This window comes from Rutidosis leptorrhynchoides, chromosome 2, assembly GCF_046630445.1.
Source record: "Rutidosis leptorrhynchoides isolate AG116_Rl617_1_P2 chromosome 2, CSIRO_AGI_Rlap_v1, whole genome shotgun sequence".
Lineage (NCBI taxonomy): Eukaryota > Viridiplantae > Streptophyta > Magnoliopsida > Asterales > Asteraceae > Rutidosis > Rutidosis leptorrhynchoides.
Genome location: NC_092334.1, coordinates 53,911,313 through 53,938,261, shown reverse-complemented (window position 1 = coordinate 53,938,261; position 26,949 = coordinate 53,911,313). Strand labels below are relative to the sequence as shown.

The 26,949-nt window shown below is 33.9% G+C and overlaps 1 pseudogene; it reads left to right on the top strand.

Moving 5' to 3' along the window:
• Nucleotides 1-328: 328 nt before the first annotated feature.
• On the top strand, nucleotides 329-17,618 carry LOC139887877 (L-type lectin-domain containing receptor kinase IX.1-like; annotated as a pseudogene).
• The last annotated feature ends 9,331 nt before the right edge of the window (nucleotides 17,619-26,949 follow it).

Below are 26,949 nucleotides of genomic sequence, written 5' to 3'. Positions count from 1 at the left end.
ATATTTATATAATTTTCATTCGAATTGAAAAATGTATTAAGTAATAATTTTTTTTATATTTAATCCAACGCTTGTATTTAATTGATTAGTTATGTTGGATGGTCAAGATTTATTATTTAAAATAAATATTACTGTACTTAATTTGGCATCTTGTTGTTTTCCTTTTATGAAAAACATAAAGTTGACTGACTATAACTCAATGGAGACTTTTCATATCCTTGGTCGGTCCCTGGTTTACTACTAATTTATGTTAATTCTAATTGTAAACAACTACAACCAGTTACAAATAAAATATATGTTTGCAAATTATTAGCAACTTTTTTAAATCATGAACACTTTAACATGCTTCTTTTTCATCCTAATCCCATATGCAAATTCAATTACTTTCAATTTCACAAATATTAATTCTAGTTCAGGGAACTTGTTCACTTTAGCTGGTGACGCTTCAATCTCACCAGATGGAATCCAGGTGACCCCGGAAATCAAAGGTATGGACAAACAAGAGTACACTGGTCGAGCCACGTACATCAAACAGCTTCATCTTTGGGACAAGGCCTCTAATGAACTAGCAAGCTTCTCCACCAGTTTCTAATTTGTAATTGACTCAAATCTACAAAGTCGGTTTGGTGATGGTATCACATTCTTTCTTGCTGAGAATAATGCGGAATATGCCTTAGGAGGCGGCGTGGGTCTTCCATTTGATATGAAACTTAAAGTCGAGACGAATCCATTTATTGCAGTAGAGTTTGATACTTTTAGTATTGATAATGAGTGGGATAATCTTTCAGTTAACCAACAGGTAGGTAACGATGTTAACAATATTTCTTCTGTTAGGTATACGAAATGGTTGACAGACATACCTAATGGAAGATAAAATCAAGCTTGGATCGAGTACGATTCTGATTCTAAAAATCTCAGTGTCTCCTTCACTAATTTTAAAAATAACATAGTTGAAAGACAAGATGGTCTATATTACACTATTGATCTAAGGGATGTGTTGCCTGAATGGGTTATTTTCGGGTTTACAGCAGCTTCGGGTTACTATTATGAGAAAAACATCATAAAAGATTGGATTTTTAATAGTTCTAATTTACGGGTTGATGATAATAAGAATCAGAATTTAGCGAAGGAGAAAAACAAGGCCGGACTAGTACTGGGGTTAATCATTGGACTTTCAGTTCTAGTTGTTTTTTTGAGTATACTAGCTATTGTGTTATGGAGGAAAATCAAAAACTATGCGGATCGAGTGGACGAACTTATATTATCTGTAGAGATGAATAACGAATTTGATATGGAGCCAACTGGACCAAGAATATTCTCTTACCGGGAATTAGCTCGATCAACTAGTAACTTTGTGGAGAATCAAAAGCTTGGAGAGGGAGGTTTTGGTGGGGTTTATAAAGGTTTTTAAGAGATTCGAACACATATGTTGCTGTAAGAGTGTCAAAAATTTCAAGACAAGGGATCAAGGAGTATGTGTCAGAAGTAAAGATCATTAGCCGATTAAGGCATAGGAATCGTGTCCAACTAACTGGATGGTGTCATCAAAAAGGCGAACTTCTGCTTGTTTATGAATATATGGAAAACGGGAGCTTAGATTCACATCTTTTTAAGGTAAAGATGTTAAAATGATAATCTAGCATGAAACATATTTTGTTCTTTTAGTTATTGTGTTGGTGTTTTGCAGGTTATTTCTCTATTGTTGCTGTTATTGCATGCATTCTTTAAAAGATAGTTGAAAGTGGGCTTATTTTAGCTTGGAGCACAAGGTGTAAGGTGGAGCCCAAATGTACCAGCCCAAGATCTTTTCAGCCCAAGACTAATTTATTTATATACCTAATTTATTTTTCTGTATTCTCATTCTCATTATTCAGTTCTCTCTCATATTATTCGATCTAGGGTTTTCTCACATTCATCTTGTTCTCGTTTTCAATTTCGGCTGTAATCTTAGATTGAACATATTGTTCAATCTTGTTAGGTTGTGAGTTTTCTGAAGGATTGTATTTTGTTTCTGATTGAGAGATTGTTGAGAATCATTGTGTTTAGATTGTTGAATTGTACAATTTGATGTTAGTTTGATATTTTTCTGTTGAATCTTTAAATTCTTACATAGTATCAGAGCGATTGGCTTGATTCTGTGATCTTTATTCTGTCTGTTTCGATTGTTTTGATCGAAGGTTTTGGGTTTTTTTCTTCAAATTAGGGTTTTCTAATTTTGGTTCTTGGATTTTAGATCTGTGACGTGTGGGATCATCTGGTGTTATTCTTCGTGTGTTGTGGCGTTAGATCTTGTTTTAAGATCTAGAAACCCTATTTTTGGAATTAGGGTTTGTTGGCTACATGTTGGTTAATTGAAGATTTACATCTGGTGATTTTTCTTGTGTTTTCTTCTGCTGCTATTCTTCTTGTTTCTGTTATTAAAGAAGTCTGTAAGTCTTCTTTCGTTTTCTTCTTTATCTGAGTCTTACTCGTGAGTATCATAGGTGATTGATTATCCTTGATCTGCCAACGTTTGATTGGTGTGAAACCCTGGCTCTAATCAATCAAGACCTTGATATCTTGCAGTGTTTGGAGTTGTCTGTTGAGGATTAATTTTCTCAGACCTAATAACTCTGTTCTGTCTGAGTCTGTTTATTTCTTTTTCTATATATCTTTGTTATTTTCTAACACTTGCAGGTTGCTTGGTTTATTAACCATTTGCTTGCTGGAGGTGTAAGTATTTCTCTTCTTCTGGTAGCCATTGGTGCTACTTGTGGGATTCTGTGTTTGTAGGCCTTTTAGGATTATTTGTTTTTTACTGCTATCTGTTTTATCTGATTTTTTTGTGTTTTATCTGCTATTGTTAATCATTTCTGGAGATGATGGTTCTGGTTCTGCTATTACTTTGGTTAGTAAGATAGATTTTGGTGACCCTTTATATTTGCATGCTAGTGATACAACAGGTACACCTATTATACCTATTAAACTTAAAGGGACTGAGAATTATACTATTTGGAGTAGATCTATGAAACTTGTTTTATCTACTAAAAATAAAGTAGGGTTTATTGATGCTACTTGTGTTAAGAATAATGATAATCTTGTGCTTGCTAGTCAATGGGATAGGTGTAATTCTGTTGTTTTGTCTTGGATTCTTGGGTCTATATCTGAAGAGTTATATCCTGGTCAAATTTTTTCTACTGTTGCTTCTGTTGTTTGGAATGAATTGCAAGAAACTTATGATAAGGTTGATAGATCCAATATTTTTAATTTACATATTAAAATAAATTCTTTAAAACAAAATGGTGTTCTAATTTCTGATTATTATCATAATCTTAATACTCTTTGGAAACAATATGATGAGATGGTCAAAATTCCTGCTTGTACTTGTGCTGCTTCTAATGAATTAAAAGAGCATACTAAAATTTTGAGATTAAATCAATTTCTTATGGGATTGGATGATGATTTTATGCAGATTAGAAGCAATATTCTTCTAAGAGATCAAATTCCTGATGTTAAAACTGCTTTTGCAGTTATATCTAGGGAAGAATCTCATAGGAAAATTGCCTCTAATCATTCATCCAATAAAAGTCAAAATTCTGCTTTTCTGTCTCATTTTAAAAGCACCAATTCTAGAAATACTGTATCAACTCAATCTTATAATAAATTTAAGAAAGGTCCTAATCCTAATCTTAAATGTAATAAGTGTAACAAGATTGGTCATACTATTGATAGGTGTTTTGAGATAATAGGATGTCCATCTGGTTATAAAAGGACACCTAGGAATAATAATAACAGATCAATTAGTAGTAATAATGTTGTAACTACTAATAATGCTTCTTCTGTTAGTGATATGCCTTACAGTTCTACTTCTAGTCCTCTCTCTTTAACCAATGATCAAATGACTAAGCTTCTGAATTTGTTGAATGAGTCATATGTGCAGTCATCTAATGTTTGTTCTAATATGGAAGGTAGTGTGTTTAATATGAATACATTCTTTAATGATAATTTCCAAACATTCTTTAATTATAATTCACATGTTAATGATAATCTGGGATTGATTATACATTCAGGAGCAAATCAACACATGACTGTGTCTGAAAATAGTCTTTTTAATGTTGTTGACGTTTCTGATTTTAATCTTAAAGTTTCTCATCCTAATGGTACAGAAGCTAAAGTAAATAAAATAGGAAATTTACAACTTACACCTAAAATTGTTTTGTATGATGTGTTGGTAGTTCCTGGATTTTGTGTATCCCTGTTATCTGTTAGTAAATTAGCTGCAGATAGTGGTTTGTTTATTGGTTTTGATAAGCATAAATGTTACATACATGATTTGATGTCAAGAAACACCCTGGTGACTGGTAGTAATATTAGGGGATTGTATGTGTTTAATAAACATCAAGGTGATAATTTTAATTGTAATAGTTTTTGTTTTGAGTCTACTACACTTTGACATTGCAGACTAGGCATGTTCTTAAAAATAAACTTAAAATTAATGACAAAGATTTTGATTTTCCTTGTGAGATTTGTTTGAGAGCTAAACAAACTAGAGATGTTTTTCAATTAAGTGAACATAAGTCTACACAACTTGGTGATTTAATGAATTTGGACTTGTGGGGACCTTATAGGGTTACTAGCAAAGAAGGTTTTAGTATTTTTGACCATTGTGGATGATTATACTAGGGCTGTTTGGGTATATATGTTAAAAAGTAAAACTGAAGTGTTTGAAAATTTTACAAATTTGTTTTACTTAATACAAAATCAATTTAATAAAAGAATCAAAATTATTAGAACAGACAATGGAACTGAATTTTGTAATAATCAATTTGATTCTTTTGTTCAGTCCATGGGTATGATTCATCAGACCACTATTCCTTATACTCCTCAACAAAATGGGGTAGTAGAGAGGAAACATAGACACCTTCTTAATGTTGCTAGGTCCCTTATGTTTCAGGGAGAAATTCCTCTTACTATGTGGCCTGAATGTGTATTAACTTCTACATATTTGATTAACAGGACACCCTCCAAGATTTTAGCTGGCAAAACTCCTTTTGAACTGGTTCATGGTTTTGAACCTAATCTCTCCCACTTAAAAAGCTTTGGTTATCTTGTTTTTTCTAAAGTTTTAAATGATTTTGATAAATTTCATCCTAAATCTGAAAAGGCTGTTTTTATTGGGTATTCTAATTCAAAAAAAGGTTACAAACATTGGAGTTTAGAAAGAAAATTGGTGTTTTATTCTAGAGATGTTAAATTTTTGAAAATGTATTTCCTTTTAAACTTGTTTCTTCAAAAGAAAATGATTTAAGTGATTCTTCTTTAAACAATTTAAATTTTTTTGATTTGTATTCTAAAAAAGATGCCAAGGTAAATAAAAATCCCAATGATGAAGGGAGAGCAATGTCAGATGTAGATTGCCAGGTTGCAACACCTACTGGTAGATTACCAGAGAGTGATGGTAACCTTGGTGACTCAGTTGATGACAATGTTCATGAAAATGAACTCCCTGAGGATAATCTTTTTAATCAAGATACTTCTGAAAATGTAAATGAGCCAGTTAATCAAAGGAAATCTGAAAGGGTGTATGTGTTAAAATTTGATGATTATGTTGTTGAAGGTAAAGTTAAGTATGGTTTAGAAAGAGTTGTTAACCTATCTAAACTAAGTCATGATAATTATGTGTTTACTTCTGTGTTAAATAAGTCTATAGAACCTAAAAATTATCAACAAGCTATTACTGACCCTAATTGGCTAACAGCCATGAATGATGAAATGGAGGCTTTATATAGAAATAATACATGGATATTAACTGATTTACCTGAGGGTAGAAAGCCCATTGGCTGCAGATGAATATATAAGATCAAATATAGACTTAGGTTTTATGAGGAAACCTACTCTCCTGTTGCAATAATGGTTACTGTAAGATGTTTGCTTACTGTTGCTATTCAGAATAATTGGAATTGTATCAACTTGATATTAATAATGCTTTTTTATATGGAGATTTGTCTGAAGATGTTTATATGGAGTTACCTCAAGATTATTTTTCTCCTACTGAGACTAGAGTATGTAAACTTGTAAAATCTTTATATGGTCTTAAACAAGCACCTAGACAATGGAATGAAAAGTTAACTTTAGTTTTAAAAGAAAATGGTTTTGTTCAAAGTCTAAATGATTATTCATTATTTGTTAAGTGTTCTGATTCTCCGTTTCTGGCCTTACTGGTATATGTTGATGATATTATTATTACTGGTAACAATGAGTCTGAAATTTCTAAGTTTAAATCTTTTTTAAAATCCAAATTTCTTATTAAAGACTTAGGAGAATTAAAGTATTTTCTTGGTATTGAAGTTCTTAAGTCTGAAGATGGTTTGTGTTTAAGTCAGAGGAAATATTGTATTGAGTTGCTTGATGAATTTGGTTTGACTGGATGTTAACCTGTTGGAGCACCTTTAGAAACAAATGTTACCATTGTTTCTGAACCTACAGATAATGATCCTCCATTAGTAAATATTACTAAATATCAACAACTAATTGGTAAATTGATTTATTTGACTATGACCAGACCTGATATTGCTTTTTCTGTACAATTCCTTAGTCAGTTTATGCATTTTCCTCTACAATCTCATTTAAATATTGCTTTAAGGTTACTAAGATACTTGAAAGGATCTCCTGGTAAAGGTGTTTTTCTAAAAAAAGGCTGATAGTATCTCTTTAACAGCATTTGTAGATGCAGATTGGGGTAAGTGTTTAACTACTAGAAAATCTGTAACAGGTTATGCTATTTTCTTTTGTGGTTCACTTGTTTCCTGGAAAAGCAAAAAACAAGCTGCTGTATCCAGATCTTCTACAGAATCTGAATACAGAGCCTTAGCTTCTGTCACTTGTGAAATTTTATGGATTCTTAAAGTTTTAATGTAATGACCCAGAATTTTCCGACCAAATTATACTTATGAGATTAATATTTACATAAATTAAACCATACAAACATGATAAGCAATCCAAATTGTTGAGACTTGTGTTTTTTAAAAGAGTTTTACACAACGTTTGACCATCCAATATGACCGATGATATCACGAACTATATAACATACGATAATTATACGTTTGTGTATATATATGTATTTATATATATTTAACATGATTTAAGGATGGTTTAACATCTCATTGTGTACTAATGACAATGAGTTATAAGTATATTTTGAAACTACTAACTTAAGTTTTCAAAACGATAACTATACGTAACATTCTTTGATATATATATACTTATAATCTATAATGCTTATACATGTATCGTATATATAATGTATTTAATCACTTTTTAAGGACTTAAATACATAAAACAATATAAGTATATTCACAAAAGATAGCTATATTTGAATTCTCGTTCCGTTTCCTCAAGATTTCTATACGTATATCTAGGGTATATGTACCCGTATCATACCCAGCTTCTATACGTATTTAATATTGGTATATACACATCAAATCAACATCCTAATCAACATTATTACTGCCCTAGATATGAGGTAACTAGGATTTGTTAAGTAGTATGAATTATTAGTAAGAAAACAAAATTAGGAATCCTTTTCTTTCTTTATAAACTAAAAACATTTTTATAAATGAACACCATTTCTTCACTCCATTTTCTCATATCTACACCCTCATTTATCTCTCAAAATACTCCTAACTTCATAATTGATCATCTCCAAGCATTTTCCCCATCATTTAGCTTCAATTACAAGCCTTAAACACCATAAGAAAACTCTTTCAAGAACATATCAAAATAACCACCCATTTGAAGAAGTTTACTTCCAACCTTTTGATCTAACTCCACCACTCTTTGATTCCAAGATTATTTCTTATCTTTTACAGTAACTTTGTCCAAGTAACTTGAGGTAGTAACCTTGTTCATAATCTTATTCAATTCATATTCATATAGCTATCTTATTTTGTGGTATAAAATTTTAACAACAAGAACATGGTTTGAATGATTTCAAACTTGTTCGCAAACTAAATAGATCCTTCTAACTTGAATTTTAAAACACTTCAAGACCTGTAATATATCATAATGATATGCTAACCTAACAAAATATAACTTGGTTTTACAAAGAACATCTTAAAAACTGAATCTACGTCGTCAGAGTGCAACCGGGGGCTGTTTTGGGTTGGATAATTAAAAACCATCTTGAACTTTGAATTGGAAGTTCATGTTCTGGAAAAATGATATTTCTTATGAATATGTTAACACATAAAAATTTCATGGTTTAACTCAAAGTGTAAGTATTTTTAGAAAAATGATCATTAAATGTTATTTTTATGATGGAAAATGATCACTTTCATAAGTTTCACCAAAGTTTGACCTATAACCTATGATTTCGAATACAAACTAAGGTATTTTCAGTTCATATTCTTAAAATTTGACTCGATCCAAGGAAGTGGCAAGTTGAACCAACAAAAACGGAGTTGTAATGAAGAAACTACGACTAAAACAAGATTGGGTATCCGAAGCTAGTTTAGCTACGAAAATATTTGGAGAAAAAGTAAATTAATCATATCTTTTCTAATTAATATGATATTTTATATATAATTACTTATGATTTGATTTTATATATTTCAGGACCACCCGTAAACAACACGAGAAGATTAATCATAAGACCTCATGATTGTACGCAACACGTCATTTGACAACACGGTACTTTATGTACGCAACACGTCATTTGACAACATGGTACCATGGGTCGAGATTAATTCTGATCAATACGAATACGATGGGGTCTTTATTTATTTTATTTAAGCAACTAATTGTGGACCACTAACATCGGACTGCTAACTACGGACTAAGAAAATATTAAAAGTATTAAAAGTGTATATATATGTAACGATTACTTAAAAAGAAAATATGTTGATATATTATATATATGGTTAGGTTCGTGATATTTATCGGAGACCAAGTCGAATTAAATACCTTCAAGGCAAAAGTGAGTTTCATTTGCTCCCTTTTTAATTGCTTTTGCAATATATATTTTTGGGCTGAGAATACATGCGCTGCTTTTATAAATGTTTACAAAGTAGACACAAGTGCTTAAAAATATATTCTACGTTGAGTTGTACCACTGGCATATTTCCCTGTAGCTTGGTAACTACTATTTACATGGGTATTGTAAACGCGAATCCTGTTGATAGATCTATCGGGCCTGACAACCCCAACCGGACTGGACGACCAGTATTCAACGGTTGCACAGTACTTCGTTTTGGTGACTACACTTGGTACGGTGTAGTGAGATTTCATAATAAAGAGAATATGCGACGTTGATTAAATGTTAAGTATGGTTACCAAGTGCTCAACCACTTAGAATGCTTTGCATACACTTGCGAGTGTATTATGTTTATGATTATGAAATCTTGTGGTCTATTAACATATTGAAATGATTGTTATGATAAACCTATGAACTCACCAACCTTTTGGTTGACACTTTAAAGCATGTTTATTCTCAGGTACGAATTAAGTCTTTCGCTGTGCATTTGCTCAATATAAGGACATTACTTAGAGCCGATCATCGCAATGGGACCAAATGTTGATGACTTCATCCAGGTGGATTTGGACGGGTCCTTTCAGTTGGTATCAGAGCGGTGGTCGTAGCGAACCAGGTCTTGCATTAGTGTGTCTAACTAGTAGTTGTTAGGATGTATTAATGAGTCTGGACTTCGACCGTGTCTACATGTCAAAAGTGTTGCTTATCATTTCTAGTCGAAAATCATCTGCTTATCATCCTTAGGAAATTACATGCTTATCATTCATAAGTCTAGACACGTTTTACTGCATTTACTGCATTGATAGTGTATAGATGAATTCTTATCTTAGCATATCTGTTATTGCGAACTTTGACTGATATCTTTTCAAAGATTCTCCGTAATTTACGGGATTTTGATATTATATATACATATGTAAATTATGTATTGAAGAGTACCAAATCTAACTCCTATAATCTATTCCATACCAAAAATTCATTTTCCCCATTATACAGGATGGATTCCGCAACTAGTTTGCATTCTTCAGATTCCGACAGTTATGCCGATATGAATTTCCATTCGGGCTCCAAAAGCAGCGTCACCGGAATGGATCAACCAATTTCCCATCATCTATTCTGGATAAATTGGGGATGGGTTCATAATATACTAAATCACTGGAGACAAGAAGAAGGTGATACATTCCATCCACCAAATTGCCCTCTTGGCGATGAACCTGAAGCACTTACCGGCGAACCTATTCGAAACACCATTTTCTCTCTCATTTCTAGAGTATCTCGTCACGATTATATACTATCCCATATTACAAATCTTGTTCATTCGCTCGCTCCAACCGCCAATCATCCCGGTGTACTAGCAGAAGTTAACGAACTTCGCGCTCGCGTGACAGCTTTGGAGAACATGGTGCGAAGGTTGCAAACACCGGCAGCAGCACCAGCAGCATAATCAGCACCACCATCAATAACATCAACAATACCATCATCACCACTAACAAACAACATCCGCATCACACGTCTCGACATCATAATCTGTCCCACAAACATCAACATCATACGCACCATTGATACTAAGGAGTACCAACAATAATGAACGATGAAATATTGATCCATAACTTCATTGATATTCTGCGAAGAATATGTGGTTTCAAAAAGTTTTAGAGATTTCTTATTCTAGCTCAAACCGAAAAGCAAATGAGATTAATATCATATTAACTCATTAAATTCATGATTTCATCTGAAGAAAATATATATGTATATATGTTTTCATAAAGATTGTAATTAAAAGTTCTTTTGTACAAAATATTAATGGTGAAATTTTTTTTTTAACGGGTAGGTAATACCCGAGGAATAATTAGATTTCATCTTAATAAGTTACATTGTACATTCGTCGAAGCTGATTCAACAGTCATTTACTATCCTACTTACAACCACCGATATACATATCCGTTCACCGCAGAATAACCATTTTCATTCAATTTCATATTTGGATTTTGACTTCCCAGAATCCAACAAGTGGCATATGAAGAAAACATATGACAAAATAAAATCTGTTAGAAACAAACAAATTAACTATGAAAAATTTTGTTAAGAATCCACGCTAACTGTTCCAGCTAACTGTTCCTAGCTAACTGATTACATTTTATTTATCGCAGTTTATTTATCGCAATTTAATTATCGCACTTTTATTTATCGTCATTTAATTTCTGTAATTATTTTACGCACTTTAAATATCGGGACACGTATACAATGTTTTGACATATCATATCGACGCATCTATATATATTATTTGGAATCACCATAGACACTCTATATGCAGTAATGATCGAGTTCTCTATACAGGGTTGAGGTTGATTTTACAATAATATATATAGTTTGAGCTGTGATCGAGTCTGAGACGTATACGGGTCACGACACATATTAATTAATTCGTATATTATATATTAAACTATATATGAATTATTGGACTGTTACTGTGGACTATCGACTGTGGACTAATGACATTGGATAATTAAAATGAATTAAAATATTGATTATAACATAGAAAACTAAACATTTCTTCAAGATTGCCACTTGATTTCATCTTAAACCTCATTGTATCTCGACAATTACAATCAGCGTTCAAATCTATCATGATTCTTAAAAACAACTCAACCGAGAGGATAAACCAACCGCACTTCATCTACGGAAGAAAAGATTGATGCATATAGTTATGCACCTGAAAAACCCTCGGAAACTGAGTAAACGTTTGACACGTATCTGTTCTAGTTCATTTGACATTGTTATTACCGAAGATCGTTTTGCAATCCCTTTCCAAAGTAGCTAATTTTATCACAGCTCCAGTAAGTCAACTCCAACTTTTCATCCGAAACAACTTTATTATAACCGCGATATATATGCGTACTCTTTATTGTTACTGGGGAACCTTTTATATTCCACAATATTACCATCAGAGATTAATCATTCTAAAAACACAATTCTCCTGAAACTACCTCGGTTTGATAACCGATGACCCAGATCAGTTAACTTTGAAAATGCTGACGAAGCAGCATATTGTAGATGATCTTAATGGCCAAAAGTTTGATGATAAAGAAAGGAGTGTTAGGAACGCTCGATAGAAAATTTAGTACCGAAAAGCGGATTATGCGAAACTATGAAGAAAGCCATGGACAAATCACAAAGAATAAGTTTGCCTTCAAAGAATCCAAATGATTCTGTGCCTGCTGAAATCGTTAGCAAACATCTTATTTCTCATTCTAAACCTTCACAGACAAATCTTCTTCATCATCCATTGATATTAGAAATTCTAAGATATTCTCATATGTTCTATTATAAATATCCTCCATATTTCTGGCGATATTTTCACAACTATTCTTATCTGAGATCATTTATCTCTCCGTAATATCTGCAACATAAAAGAAACTGTGTTAGTTTCTAAATTCTGAAACCTTCGAGTTTAAAATATGAATGTTTTGAAGTAGTGTTGGGAACTGAAGCATGGATTAGTATAATATAATGACACTTGATCAACATCATTATATTACAGTAAGTCATGCTGAGTTTCTAATAAAGCATGATGATTCACAGTACCGTCATCATGTGCCATTTACACGACTCTTACATTCTATCTAATCTCTAAACATATCAAGAGAATATTTTTCTGGATGACTCGGTCATCTCCAGGGTATTCTGGTAATTTAACAAATCAAAATCGTTCTATTACCATTTTCTTCTTAGAGCATTAGCTATGTTCATTCTGAATTTCATATCTACGAATTCCGGACCATTACTCGCTTGACTCGAAGTCGGGAAGAGAAAACGAAAGCATGAAGCTCCGAAAAATAAGGAAGAATATAAACTTCGATAATAACCCCGAAATTACAAACCGGTTATATCGATGCAGATAGCAATATAGAGACACGGAAGAATTAGAAACACTATAAACACAAGAGTATAGTAGAAGTAAATAGATTCTTCTGGTGGTAGATGAAAAAGAAGAATGACAGATATAAAAGTTAAGAGTATATCAAGAATCAGGACTGGATGGAGCATATTGATGAATGCTTTAAAGTAAGAATCAAGGGAGAAAGAATAGAAGGTGTGAGTCGTGGAAAATAAGGAAACGAAGGGGTGAATTTATAGTAAAATATCCGACAGAGCAATCGAAACAGATTATTGCATATAATCAAAAAAGATCCTGATTTCCTTAATCACCAAAGAACCAAATCTTATTACGTAAGATTCTCTTTAAATCCCTTAAATCCCGGAAATCAATCATAACTACGTCATCGGTTAAGACGAATATATTTTACTCATCTCACTCTTTTACGATAGTCTCATTTATATTCTTCGCATAATCGAATCGTTTTATCTACATTACTCAATGATGATAAAACTCCATTATCACCTTATATTTGTCATGAAAACCTTCTTATTGTTATCCATAACAACCTCTATCAAATTTCGGGGACGAAATTTCTTTAATGGGTAGGTACTGTAATTACCCAGAATTTTCCGACCAAATTATACTTATGAGATTAATATTTACATAAATTAAACCATACCAACATGATAAGCAATCCAAATTGTTGAGACTTGTGTTTTTGAAAAGAGTTTTACACAACGCTTGACCATCCAATATGACCGATGATATCACGAACTATATAACATACGATAATTATATGTTTGTGTATATATATGTATTTATATATATTTAACATGATTTAAGGATGGTTTAACATCTCATTGTGTACTAATGACAATGAGTTATAAGTATATTTTGAAACTACTAACTTAAGTTTTCAAAACGATAACTATACGTAACATTCTTTGATATATATACTTATAATCTATAATGCTTATACATGTATCGTATATATAATGTATTTAATCACTTTTTAAGGACTTAAATACATAAAACAATATAAATATATTCACAAAAGATAGCTATATTTGAATTCTCGTTCCGTTTCCTCAAGATTTCTATACGTATATCTAGGGTATATGTACCCGTATCATACCCAGCTTCTATACGTATTTAATATTGGTATATACACATCAAATCAACATCCTAATCAACATTATTACTGCCCTAGATATGAGGTAACTAGGATTTGTCAAGTAGTATGAATTATTAGTAAGAAAACAAAATTAGGAATCCTTTTCTTTCTTTATAAACTAAAAACGTTTTTATAAATGAACACCATTTCTTCACTCCATTTTCTCATATCTACACCCTCATTTATCTCTCCAAATACTCCTAACTTCATAATTGATCATCTCCAAGCATTTTCCCCATCATTTAGCTTCAATTACAAGCCTTAAACACCATAAGAAAACTCTTTCAAGAACATATCAAAATAACCACCCATTTGAAGAAGTTTACTTCCAACCTTTTGATCTAACTCCACCACTCTTTGATTCCAAGATTATTTCTTATCTTTTACAGTAACTTTGTCCAAGTAACTTGAGATAGTAACCTTGTTCATAATCTTATTCAATTCATATTCATATAGCTATCTTATTTTGTGGTATAAAATTTTAACAACAAGAACATGGTTTGAATGATTTCAAACTTGTTCGCGAACTAAATAGATCCTTCTAACTTGAATTTTAAAATACTTCAAGACCTGTAATATATCATAATGATATGCTAACCTAACAAAATATAACTTGATTTTACAAAGAACATCTTAAAAACTGAATCTACGTCGTCAGAGTGCAACCGGGGGCTATTTTGGGTTGGATAATTAAAAACCATCTTGAACTTTGAATTGGAAGTTCATGTTCTGGAAAAATGATATTTCTTATGAATATGTTAGCACATAAAAATTTCATGGTTTAACTCAAAGTGTAAGTATTTTTAGAAAAATGATCATTAAATGTTATTTTTATGATGGAAAATGATCACTTTCATAAGTTTCACCAAAGTTTGACCTATAACATATGATTTCGAATACAAACTAAGGTATTTTCAGTTCATATTCTTAAAATTTGACTCGATCCAAGGAAGTGTCAAGTTGAACCAACAAAAACGGAGTTGTAATGAAGAAACTACGACTAAAACAAGATTGAGTATCCGAAGCTAGTTTAGCTACGAAAATATTTGGAGAAAAAGTAAATTAATCATATCTTTTCTAATTAATATGATATTTTATATATAATTACTTATGATTTGATTTTATATATTTCAGGACCACCCGTAAACAACACGAGAAGATTAATCATAAGACCTCATGATTGTACGCAATACGTCATTTGACAACACGGTACTTTATGTACGCAACACGTCATTTGACAACATGGTACCATGGGTCGAGATTAATTCTGATCAATACGAATACGATGGGGTCTTTATTTATTTTATTTAAGCAACTAATTGTGGACCACTAACATCGGACTGCTAACTACGGACTAAGAAAATATTAAAAGTATATATATATGTAACGATTACTTAAAAAGAAAATATGTTGATATATTATATATATGGTTAGGTTCGTGATATCTATCGGAGACCAAGTCGAATTAAATACCTTCAAGGCAAAAGTGAGTTTCATTTGCTCCCTTTTTAATTGCTTTTGCAATATATATTTTTGGGCTGAGAATACATGCGCTGCTTTTATAAATGTTTACAAAGTAGACACAAGTGCTTAAAAATATATTCTACGTTGAGTTGTACCACTGGCATATTTCCCTGTAGCTTGGTAACTACTATTTACATGGGTATTGTAAACGTGAATCCTGTTGATAGATCTTTCGGGCCTGACAACCCCAACCGGACTGGACGACCAGTATTCAACGGTTGCACAGTACTTCGTTTTGGTGACTACACTTGGTACGGTGTAGTGAGATTTCATAATAAAGGGAATATGCGACGTTGATTAAATGTTAAGTATGGTTACCAAGTGCTCAACCACTTAGAATGCTTTGCATACACTTGCGAGTGTATTATGTTTATGATTATGAAATCTTGTGGTCTATTAACATATTGAAATGATTGTTATGATAAACCTATGAACTCACCAACCTTTTGGTTGACACTTTAAAGCATGTTTATTCTCAGGTACGAATTAAGTCTTTCGCTGTGCATTTGCTCAATATAAGGACATTACTTGGAGCCGATCATCGCAATGGGACCAAATGTTGATGACTTCGTCCAGGTGGATTAGGACGGGTCCTTTCATTTAAAAGATCTTAATTATACAAATCTTTTACCTGTTCCTGTTCATTGTGATAACAGATCTGCAATTTTACTTGCAGTTAATCCTGTTTTTCATGAAAGATCAAAACATTTTGAAATTGACTTACATCTTGTAAGGAATAAATGTACTTCTGGTGTTATTGATATTGTGCAAATTGATTCTGAAAAACAAACTGCTGGCATATTTACAGAAGGGTTAGGGAATTAATCAACATAATTTTCTTTGTGACAAACTTTGTCTTGTTAATATGTTTCATGCCTAGATTAAGGGGGAATGTTAAAATGATAATCTAGCATGAAACATATTTTGTTCTTTTAGTTATTGTGTTGGTGTTTTGCAGGTTATTTCCCTATTGTTGTTGTTATTGCATGCATTCTTTAAAAGATAGTTGAAAGTGGGCTTATTTTAGCTTGGAGCACAAGGTGTAAGATGGAGTCCAAATGTACCAGCCCAAGATCTTTTCAGCCCAAGACTAATTTATTTATATACCTAATTTATTTTTCTGTATTCTCATTATTCAGTTCTCTCTCATATTATTCGATCTAGGGTTTTCTCACATTCTTCTTGTTCTCGTTTTCAATTTCGGCTGTAATCTTAGATTGAACATATTGTTCAATCTTGTTAGGTTGTGAGTTTTCTGAAGGATTGTATATTGTTTCTGATTGAGAGATTGTTGAGAATCATTGTGTTCAGATTGTTGAAGTGTACAATCTGATGTTAGTTTGATATTTTTCTGTTGAATCTTTAAATTCTTACAAAAGAGTTTGTTGACTTGGGACACAAGGTACAAGATCGCTCATGGTCTAGCTTCAGCTTTGTTGTACCTACATGAAGAATGGGAGCAATGTGTTTTGCATAGAGATATCAAATCTAGTAATATTATGTTGGATTTGAATTTCAATGTGAAGCTTGGTGATTTTGGGTTAGATAAGTTGGTTGACCACGAAAAAGGCTATAAGACAACGATGTTGGCTGGAACCTTGGGCTATATGGCTCCTGAATCTATAGTGACCGGCAAAGCGAGTAAAGAAACAGATTTGTATAGCTTCGGAGTTGTTTTACTGGAAATAGCATGTGGGCGCAAACCTACAGATATGTTGACTCAAGAAAGTCAAATTCGGTTGCTTGAATGGGTTTGGGAGCTCTATAACATGGGGACTCTTTTAGAAGCGGTCGATCCGCGTCTAGGATCAGAATTCGATGAAAAAGAAATCAAGCGAGTGATGATTGTTGGGTTATGGGGCGTGCACCCAGATCCAGAACATCGCCCATCTATACGACAAGTGATTCAAGCACTAAACTCTGAAATTTCTTTGCCTATACTCCCCTCAAAAATGCCGGTGGCATCTTACTTGACGTCACCGATGTCGGAGCAAAAGACACCATCAACAACTTTTTCTTCTTTATATAGTTATTAAATACCTTTGTTACCTTTTCCGATCCAAAACTAGACGTTCATGCTTTATAAATGTGCTTATATATATTACCAAAATAATGGAATACTTTTCAGTTTTCAGCATGTAATCTGAAAATGTGTTATTATCTTAATTCTTACCATGGCATGTAATTTGAAAATGTGGTATTATCTTACCGTGTTTATGTATTTAATTATCTTATCGAAACAGTACTTTGTAAGTTTTGCCTATATCCACAAGGTCACTATTGTTTTTGCGAGAATCCACAAGGCCACTATTATTTATTATTTATTATTTATTGCAATAATATTAGTGATATATATGTTCTTGTGTGGTAATCCGATACAACACCAGCGCACTAAGCATATTGAGCTTGATATTCATTTTGTTTGTGAAAAAGTTGCTCGCGGTGAAATTTGAGTCTTACATGTTCCTTCTCACAGCCGATATTTTTACAATGGGTCTCCCTCGTGTTTTGTTTAATGATTTTGATCCAGTCTCAACGTAACATCTGCCAACCTCCAATAGGTCTAATAGTCACGATAATTTAAGGAAACATCCTTTTTCTTGTATATTGTTAGCATAGATAGATCATATTTGTATTAGGATTCTATTTCCCTAAATTGTTTACTTGGTGCCAAAGGCATGAGATGTGTATGTATAGGATGTTCATTATCTATGAGAACGTAACAAGATTGATAATCTAATAGTAACTACATTACTAACAGTTCACATTACAAAATGTTTTTTTTTCTTCGAAAAAACATAATAACAACGTATCTAAAGATCAACAAGTACAACTCTAACAATATGGAATCCAAACAAGGCAAAACAAACGACTAAACGCATTGAAACCTAAAGGAAATGGTCCCACCTGTTACATGATGAAAACCCCGTAAGGTTATTATGTTTATTCAACTACTATTTATAGCGATTACAAGAACCCTAGCAAAACCTTAACGGACCCAAGCCTACAATCGGACTTGAGCCTAACCCTAAACTACCGTCTAACACTCCCCCGCAGTCCGAACGGTGAAATCACAATACTAAATAGAAAATAAACAAATAAAAAATATATTTTTTTTGAATTTGTTGCACCGAATAGATTGATATTCTCTTATTTGGTTGCATCTTGTTTGACTGCGTTTCCTTTTTCGTAACGTTTTTTTATACGTCGTGGCATGCTTTGCCTAAGGATTGAGCAGAACTTGGGCAGAGAACTTTGTCGACGATAACAATCTTCATAAACACTGTAAATAAGATTTTTTTAGGAATTTTTCTCATTTGGAACCTAGTCACACTAGGCGGCTCAGCCCCACGCCGATTGTAATTCATTATTCAATTTAACTAAACATTAAATAATACTCCTTATAATAAAAAGAAAGATATAACAAAAAGGAAACACGAATGTTACTTCTTCTTTTTTTTTTTTTTTTTTGGAACGGCAATATATATAAAAAAAAACTTAGCTAGAAGCTAAGAAAAAGTTACAAGGAATACAAAGGCGAGTGTAACCACGTAGTCCAGTTAAGTGAGGACTTATGGTACCTCGAATAAATCCAATTAAAAGACGACAAAACAATATAATCAAAAACGTAAGATTTCCTTGTGTTATGGTCTTTGAAGATGATTCCGTTCCTGAGCTTCCAAATGTGCCAAAGGGTCGAGATTGCCACCACATTAACAATGAAGCGTTTGTTACCAGTATGCGGAATTGAGTGGATCCATGACCATAAGTCTTCGACAGAATCCATGAGGGGAATAGAGATGTCAAGCCAGGTGGCAATCTTGCACCAAATTTGGTGGCTAGTGTCGCATCTGATGAAGAGGTGGTTTCGCGATTCTTCAGAAACGTCACAAAGAGGGCAACAATCTCTTTCAACGAATATGTCTCTTTGATTAAGGTTACTGATTGTAGGAAGACGATCGATATTAAGGCGCCAAATGAAGATATTAGTTTTTATAGGGACTGTTTTACACCACATGGAGGATACTTGGCTTGAGAAAGAGATTTGATTTTCGATTAATCGTCTTGCTTTTGATACGGTGTATTCGTTGAAAGGCGGATTTCCCAAACCCAATAGTCGGACATGGAAGAGAGAGAGGTGGGTTGAAGAGCATTACACAAATCTGTCAGTTGACTAGCTTCCACACCTCCTCTCGGAGGACGTCGCCAAGACCAACACCAATTGCCATTTGTGAACCTGGAAGCGACTGAGCAGTAACGATCAGTTTCTAAAGCAAAGAGACGAGGGTAGCTAGTAGCAAGCGTGATATTAGAAAGCCACGGGTCAAGCCAGAAGGATGCTTTAAAGCCGTTACCCACTTTGAGAGATAAACGATCAGCAGTAAAATAGTTATTCTCGTGGATTAATGCAATGCATTTAACGATGTTGCTCCAAGTACCAGAAGCATTATATGCGCGGATGAGATTGCCTCCGTGACTTTGACCATGAATGGCGTCGATGATTTTGGCCCAACAAGCATCACTATTATTAACCAATCGCCATCGCCATTTGTAGATTAAAGCTAGGTTCAAAGATTTAAGACTCGCCACCGATAGACCCCCTTTATCTTTTGGATTAAGAATGAGATTCCAACTTACCCAATGAATCTTGTGTGATTGATCTTTTCCACCCCAAAAAAAGGAAGCCCGAAGAGATTCAAGTTTGTTGATCACTGTTGTAGGGGCTTTAAACAAAGACATGTAGTATGTTCCGAGAGATCCCAGAACCGACTTAATCAATGTAAGTCTTCCTCCAAATGATAGAAGGTTGACTTTCCAAGAAGATAAGCGGTTTTTCACTTTGTCAATAATAGGATTCCAGCTTTCAATTCGGTTCATGTTTTTGCCGATAGGGATGCCAAGGAAAGTAAAAGGAATGGTAGAAGTCGAGCAACCCATAATATTTGCCATCCTGGTAATCTCATTTGAACTAACACCCAAAACAAATAGAGAACATTTTTGAAGATTAATCTTTAAACCTGAGACGGTAAAAAAGCAAGCAAGGATGGATAACAAGTTATGAGCATTAGAATCTGTCCATTCGCCTACAAAGAGAACGTCATCGGCGAAAAGGCAGTTATAAATAGTAACCTGATTCAGAGAGTTACCCACACTGATACCCGAATATAGAGCTGCACTCGAAGCATCCCTAATAGCTGCTTGGAGACCTTCCATACCGATGATGAAAAGGAAAGGAGATAGAGGGTCTCCTTGACGAAGACCCCTTTCAATTGGAAATTCACAAGTGGGGCTGCCGTTAACGAGAATGGATGCCCTTGAAGAGACAAGACAAGCACGAATCCAAGCAACCCATTTTGGGTGAAAGCCCATAAAGTACATCATAGAGAAAATGTACTCCCAATTAATTGAGTCAAAAGCTTTTTCAAAGTCCACTTTAATGATTAAAGTACATCATAGAGCAATGTTTTCTTTTTTTTTTCTTACACCAATCAACAAGCTCATTAATGATTAAAGGACCGTCAAGAATTTGTCTACCTTTTACATAAGCAGTTTGTTCAGGGCTGATGACACCGTTAATAACCAAGGCTAATCGATTAGCCAAAATCTTGGCTATGATCTTGTATTGAATTCCAATGAGACTAATAGGACGATAGTCGTTTGTGTGAATTGGATTAGTCTTCTTAGGGATAAGCGAAAAAAATGATGCATTGCAACCAACAGGGATTGCGCAAGAGGAGTGGAAACTACTCACCATATCGTGTACGTCTCTATTAATGAGATCCCAAAAGTGCTTGACAAATTTAAAAGAAAATCCGTCCGGACCCGGAGATTTCTCACAACCACAAGACCACACAGCATCTTTAATTTCATTATCCGTAAAATCAGAAATCAGAAAGTTTGCATCCTCTCCAGATATTTTCTTAAAGTGGTGACTCGGAGAATTAATAGTAAAACACTCCTGTTTCTTAAATTTATTAACAAATGAATCGAGAAAAATTGACTTAACTTGCATCGGGTCAGTCGTCCATGTACCGTGATTCATAATGCCCGTAACTTGCATTTTCTTTCGTTTTCTATTTATGGCCGAATGAAAGAAGGAAGAGTTTTCATCCCCGAGACTGTGGTAAATTTTGCGGTTTTTTTGAGCTATATTCGCCTTTTCGTCTTGCTCAATGCGATGAAGATTAAAGATAGCGTTGGATCTGTCTTGAACCAAAGTAGAAGACGACATGCCGTGATCGATCTGAGCATCGATGGCTGAAATTTTTTCGAGGATAGACTTCTTTTCCCCTTCTGCTTTCAATCTTTGATCCTTGGTCCAAACTTTCAATGAATCTTTAACATGCTTTAACTTGTTCTTAAAATTGATTTGATGGTTCGAATGAAAAGTGTGATTACCATCGTTCCAGACCGTTTTGACAATATCGTCGAACCCATCATGATTAAACCAGGAATGAAACAATTTAAAAGGAATGGGACCATAGTCCGAAGAGTCTTTAGTTAAAGTGATTGGACAATGGTCTGACCAAAGATTGGAATGAATCGTGCCTACCATGTCAGGGAATCGGTTAAGGAAACCACTTGAAATCAAGAAGCGATCAAGTTTGGCACGTTGAGTACAAGATTTGTTGAATCTGGTGAAATCTCGGCCGCCAAGAGGAACATCGATTAACCTAGAGTCGTTAATGAAACTGTTAAGATCATCAGCTACAGATACACTGAAACGAGACCCATATCTTTCGTGTGGGTATCTAACTGCATTGAAGTCGCCAAAAAGGATAAAGTCGCCTTGATTTGAGGCGATGAAGTTATGAAGATAATCCCAGATTCGTTTTTTACCAGATTTGGATTGGGGAGCATATATATTAATGAGGAAACAAGGATCTGGAGCAGCATGAAAAGATCCTTCCACAATAAGGACATTAGCAAAAGATAATACCCTCTTACTAAGGAAGATATGAGGATCCCATAAGGTAATGATACCACCCGATCGGCCCGATGCACTAGACGAAGCAAACTTGAAATGAAAATTACCCCATAGAGATTTAATGGCCATGTGATTGGGAGAGAGGTGTTTTGTTTCCTGAATTCCTAACACCGTAATTTTATGAGTTTTACAGAGATTACTTATCCAGCTTTGTTTATTGCTAAAAGTAATACCGCCTCCAATGTTTATTGACATGAAATTCATTAAATTGTGTTGAAACCGCGCATACTCAAAAGAACTTTAGTGAGATTGCTAGAAGTTTTGTGAACATCATAACCCAAAGCTTTTCCCATAGTCATGAAATCCTGGTATACTTTGTTTTTTGCAGCATATGAAGCAGAGCTATTTAGTGAAGAATGGGGTCGAGTACCGGTAAATCCGGGAGGATTTGACAATGATTCAGAAAATGTCTCATTTTTCTTCGATTCCGCATTACTTGAGGCAGCATCAGAATCTTTTTTATCGTTTAAAGGCTGGGTATGAATGGGGCTTTCTGATACATGAGATTTGGATTGATCAGCTACTTGCTCTTTTTCAACCATATATGTTTCAACCGGGTGAACTGGGGGAGGTGGCGCTGGTGTATCCTCAAAAAAGCTTGATTCAGAAACATCATCTTCATTAACATTTTCCTCATCGGACACGGTGAAGGAATTATCTGTAGACTCCTCTTTTTCGAGATCTATGATATTGGGATTCCAAGTGCATGATTCAGTGACAAGAACTTTGTACCACTTTTTCTTAATTTTGATTGAAACAACTTCATGTATAAACTCTAATTTCTTGGTTATAAGACAAATCTTATCAACCCCATTTTGATTCAGGGTGAAAGAGTTATAGTCGAAGAGGAGAGCGATTTTTTTAAATGCCCCTTCTGTCCAAGCACACGCAGGTAAGCCAATGATGTCTAAGCATATGGCACGTTCAGAGATAGTAAAAAGTTCGTCAAAGTCATTCCATTCATCTATGTAAGACAGAATGGTAGCATTTAGTGTGAAAGCTTTCTTAGCTTCTAAACAAGGAAAAATTACCTCTACCCAGGAGCCACCCATATGATGGATGTCAAGATTAATAAAACCTTCAATGTTCCAGATCCGTTTCAAATGAGGAATTAGACTTGGATTAGCAATCTTCGCAAATAGCAAAATCGGGGTATCTTTTGAATGGACCAATTCGTCATCCAAAATTTCAATGGTTTTTGCGATAGTAGTATTTTGCAAGGGTTTGGGGTTACCAGAAAGTTTCGATGCGTACGAATGACCGGTGAGCGGAGGGAAATCATTGGAAGTCGGAACCCTAGAGAGGAATTTAATTGGTTGATCTGCTTTTGTTGTCGATTGAACCTTACGTTTGATAATCTCATCACGACTGTGTCTTGCTTTAGCCGCAAAGAGATGAAAATTACCAATCCAGATCGACGATAGTTTTAGTTCAAGTGAACGAATGTTTTCCACTCTTAAGAAACGAACAAAAGCGAACCTGCAACCTTGTTTAGTACGCTTTCCAGCGATGTAAACGTCAAGTAATGTTCCGTATTGCTTACACAGGTTGCGTAGATCATGAATTCCGAATTCAGGAGGAAAATTCGAAATAAACAACGTAGTGGCAAGCTTAGCTGTGTTGATGTGATCGTCTTTGGTAGGCATGATGATCGGAGAAAGAAACGTACTAAACTCTAAACTGCATCTTTGAATAGTAATATTCCGGGGCAAACGTGAGTGTATCAAGTAACCTGAAATGATCTCTAGTTACACCATCCTTCTAATTCAAGCCAAAACCCCAATCTGAACCATCGTTGCAAAGTTTCAGGCCAGCTGGGCAATTGGTCGAACAGTTGGTGGGCATTGGTGAGAAAAAGGGTGGCGTTATCTGATTAAGCCAAAGACCACATGGAAATCGTCTGGAACCAGATAAATGATATCGAGATGGTGGTAGCCGGTGGTGGTTTTCGGTTACCGGCAGAACAGAATTGGGGAAGAAACAAACCTGATTTGATATGTTGCTGAGCCGATGTAGTCGTGAGAGGATCTAGCTATGAATCGAATCTAGCTATGAATCGGATCTAGAGCATCTGATGTTGGAGTTGATCATGATTTGTTTTGGGATTTTTGATAGCTATGAATCGGATCTAGGCACAATTGAACACGAATGTTACTTCTGCTAGCATGCATTTATTTATTTTGGTTTTATGGGTATTGAGAAGATTGAGATTGAGAATTGAGTGTGGCTTGGGTAGGAAGATTTGCGGACAGGAAAAAAAAAGAGTATAGAAGAACGGGGCTAGGTGGCAGCTTGTGCTGCTTGCACTTTGTTTACGTTAATACAAGAATAGCAACGAAAAAAAAAATGGTTTGTATTTTACAGCTGCTGCTTGAATTAGATGACGGCAAAATAAAGATAAACAAAACAAAAAGTAATGAAAATAATAAGTTGAGATCGGGAAGAATAAGGCTACGGCTGCTGGGAGAAGTTTTAGGTTTTCTTTTTTAATAGGGTAGTGGTAGAAGATGATAACAAAATTTGACGGGCGACATAGAAATCGGCTCAAGGCGGCCGAATAGGTCTCGGGATCAACCCGCTCTTGATACCATGTTACATGATGAAAACCCCGTAAGGTTATTATGTTTATTCAACTACTATTTATAGCGATTACAAGAACCCTAGCAAAACCTTAACGGACTCAAGCCTACAATCGGACTTGAGTCTAACCCTAAACTACCGTCTAACACCACCAACATGGTGAAAAACACAATTGCTACTTGATAGAAAACAAACTAGTCTAAACATGACTAACAAGTGAAACCTAACGACCAATTACAATAAAAAGAAAGAAAAATAACATGACGATTGAGAGAACGCCGACTGCCACCAAAACAACCAAACAGAGACAAAACCACTCACTCGGTACTGGCAACCCACCACGCACCTGCTAGAATAAACTGTCGGAGAGAATTCCGGTAACTAAACTGGGATCACAACACAACCAAAGATCAGAACGAGATATATGTAGATGGAGAATCTTTCAATCAAAATATTAGAAAGAATTATAGTTAGTTGAGGCGGCATAATATTTAAGTAAATGTCAATTACTGAAATTATCTCAATCAAAACACAATTGAATAATGATAAAGTCACATAAAATTACACAATTATATCGAGTTATACTAATAAAATAAAGTGACAGAAGTATGAAAGAAAAAAGAAACTCTAACACAACACAATCGGTCCGTATCAAATGATACACCATTGAGTGATTAATTTTTTTATTTTATTTTTTGAAAAGCCACCATTGAGTGATTATAAGTGGTAAAACTTATTACTATAACAATTAACGAATATAAGTACTTTATTAAATATTTTTATTTCGGTACATTAGTTAAAATTAAAATAATGGTCTACATGTAAAACAATATTGATAATGCTTCGTGGAAATTCATATATGAAATGGAGACCAAGTTGTATGGGATGCATGATGAGTCAATGATGATGTTGATACGAATAAAGACATTAAAATTAGTCAAAATTTAGACGATAAATTAGTAGCTAGTTAATCATCTTGCCATTTAAATTCTTAACGTTTTTTTGGAAATTACGAAATTCGTGTTAACATCTGAGGACTTTGGGGTCACTTTACTACTTGGACCTTAACGTAATTACTTTCCTTTTTTAGTAACTTTTTATAATATAATAAAACGTAAAATTACACACTAATTACACGAATAAGTACAATAATACACGAATATGTCTATAGCAAGACTTGAACCCTCAACTTTAATAGTTGAAAGGGTGATCACGATACTACTATTTCAATAGCCTTTTGATAATTTAGTTTCTTTCTGAGCTTGAAGATTAGATTTCTTAAAATTTATATTAAACCATTGAGGCATTAAATGAATATTTTCACCATCTATCCTTCTTTTGCATACATTTAAACTATCAAGTGAGCATGATCCCATAAAACACCTCAAAAGATATATAAAAAAAAAAAATCACAATGTTTTCATGCTAGTTCCAAGCTCTAAGTATCAATTAAATAATAATAATAATTCATATTCATGTTAATTTTAAAGAACAACGGTCAACCAGTTAACAATATTGAAGTTCAAATAATACTACAATAAGAAGATAAGAAATGAACAAGTACAATATAGAAAACGGGATGTAGAAAATTATGCAGTTGACATTTCCCCAAACGGAAATCTAGAATTTGACTTTTTATTTATCTATTATTTTTCTGTCTTTTATGAGCAATACAAAGTTGACTGACAATGACTCAAAGAAGGCTTCTTGGTTTCATATGCATGTTAGCATGTTAATTTTAAAGAACAACTATTTAAAAAAAAATATGTTTGCAATTCTTTTAGCAACTTTTTTAAAAC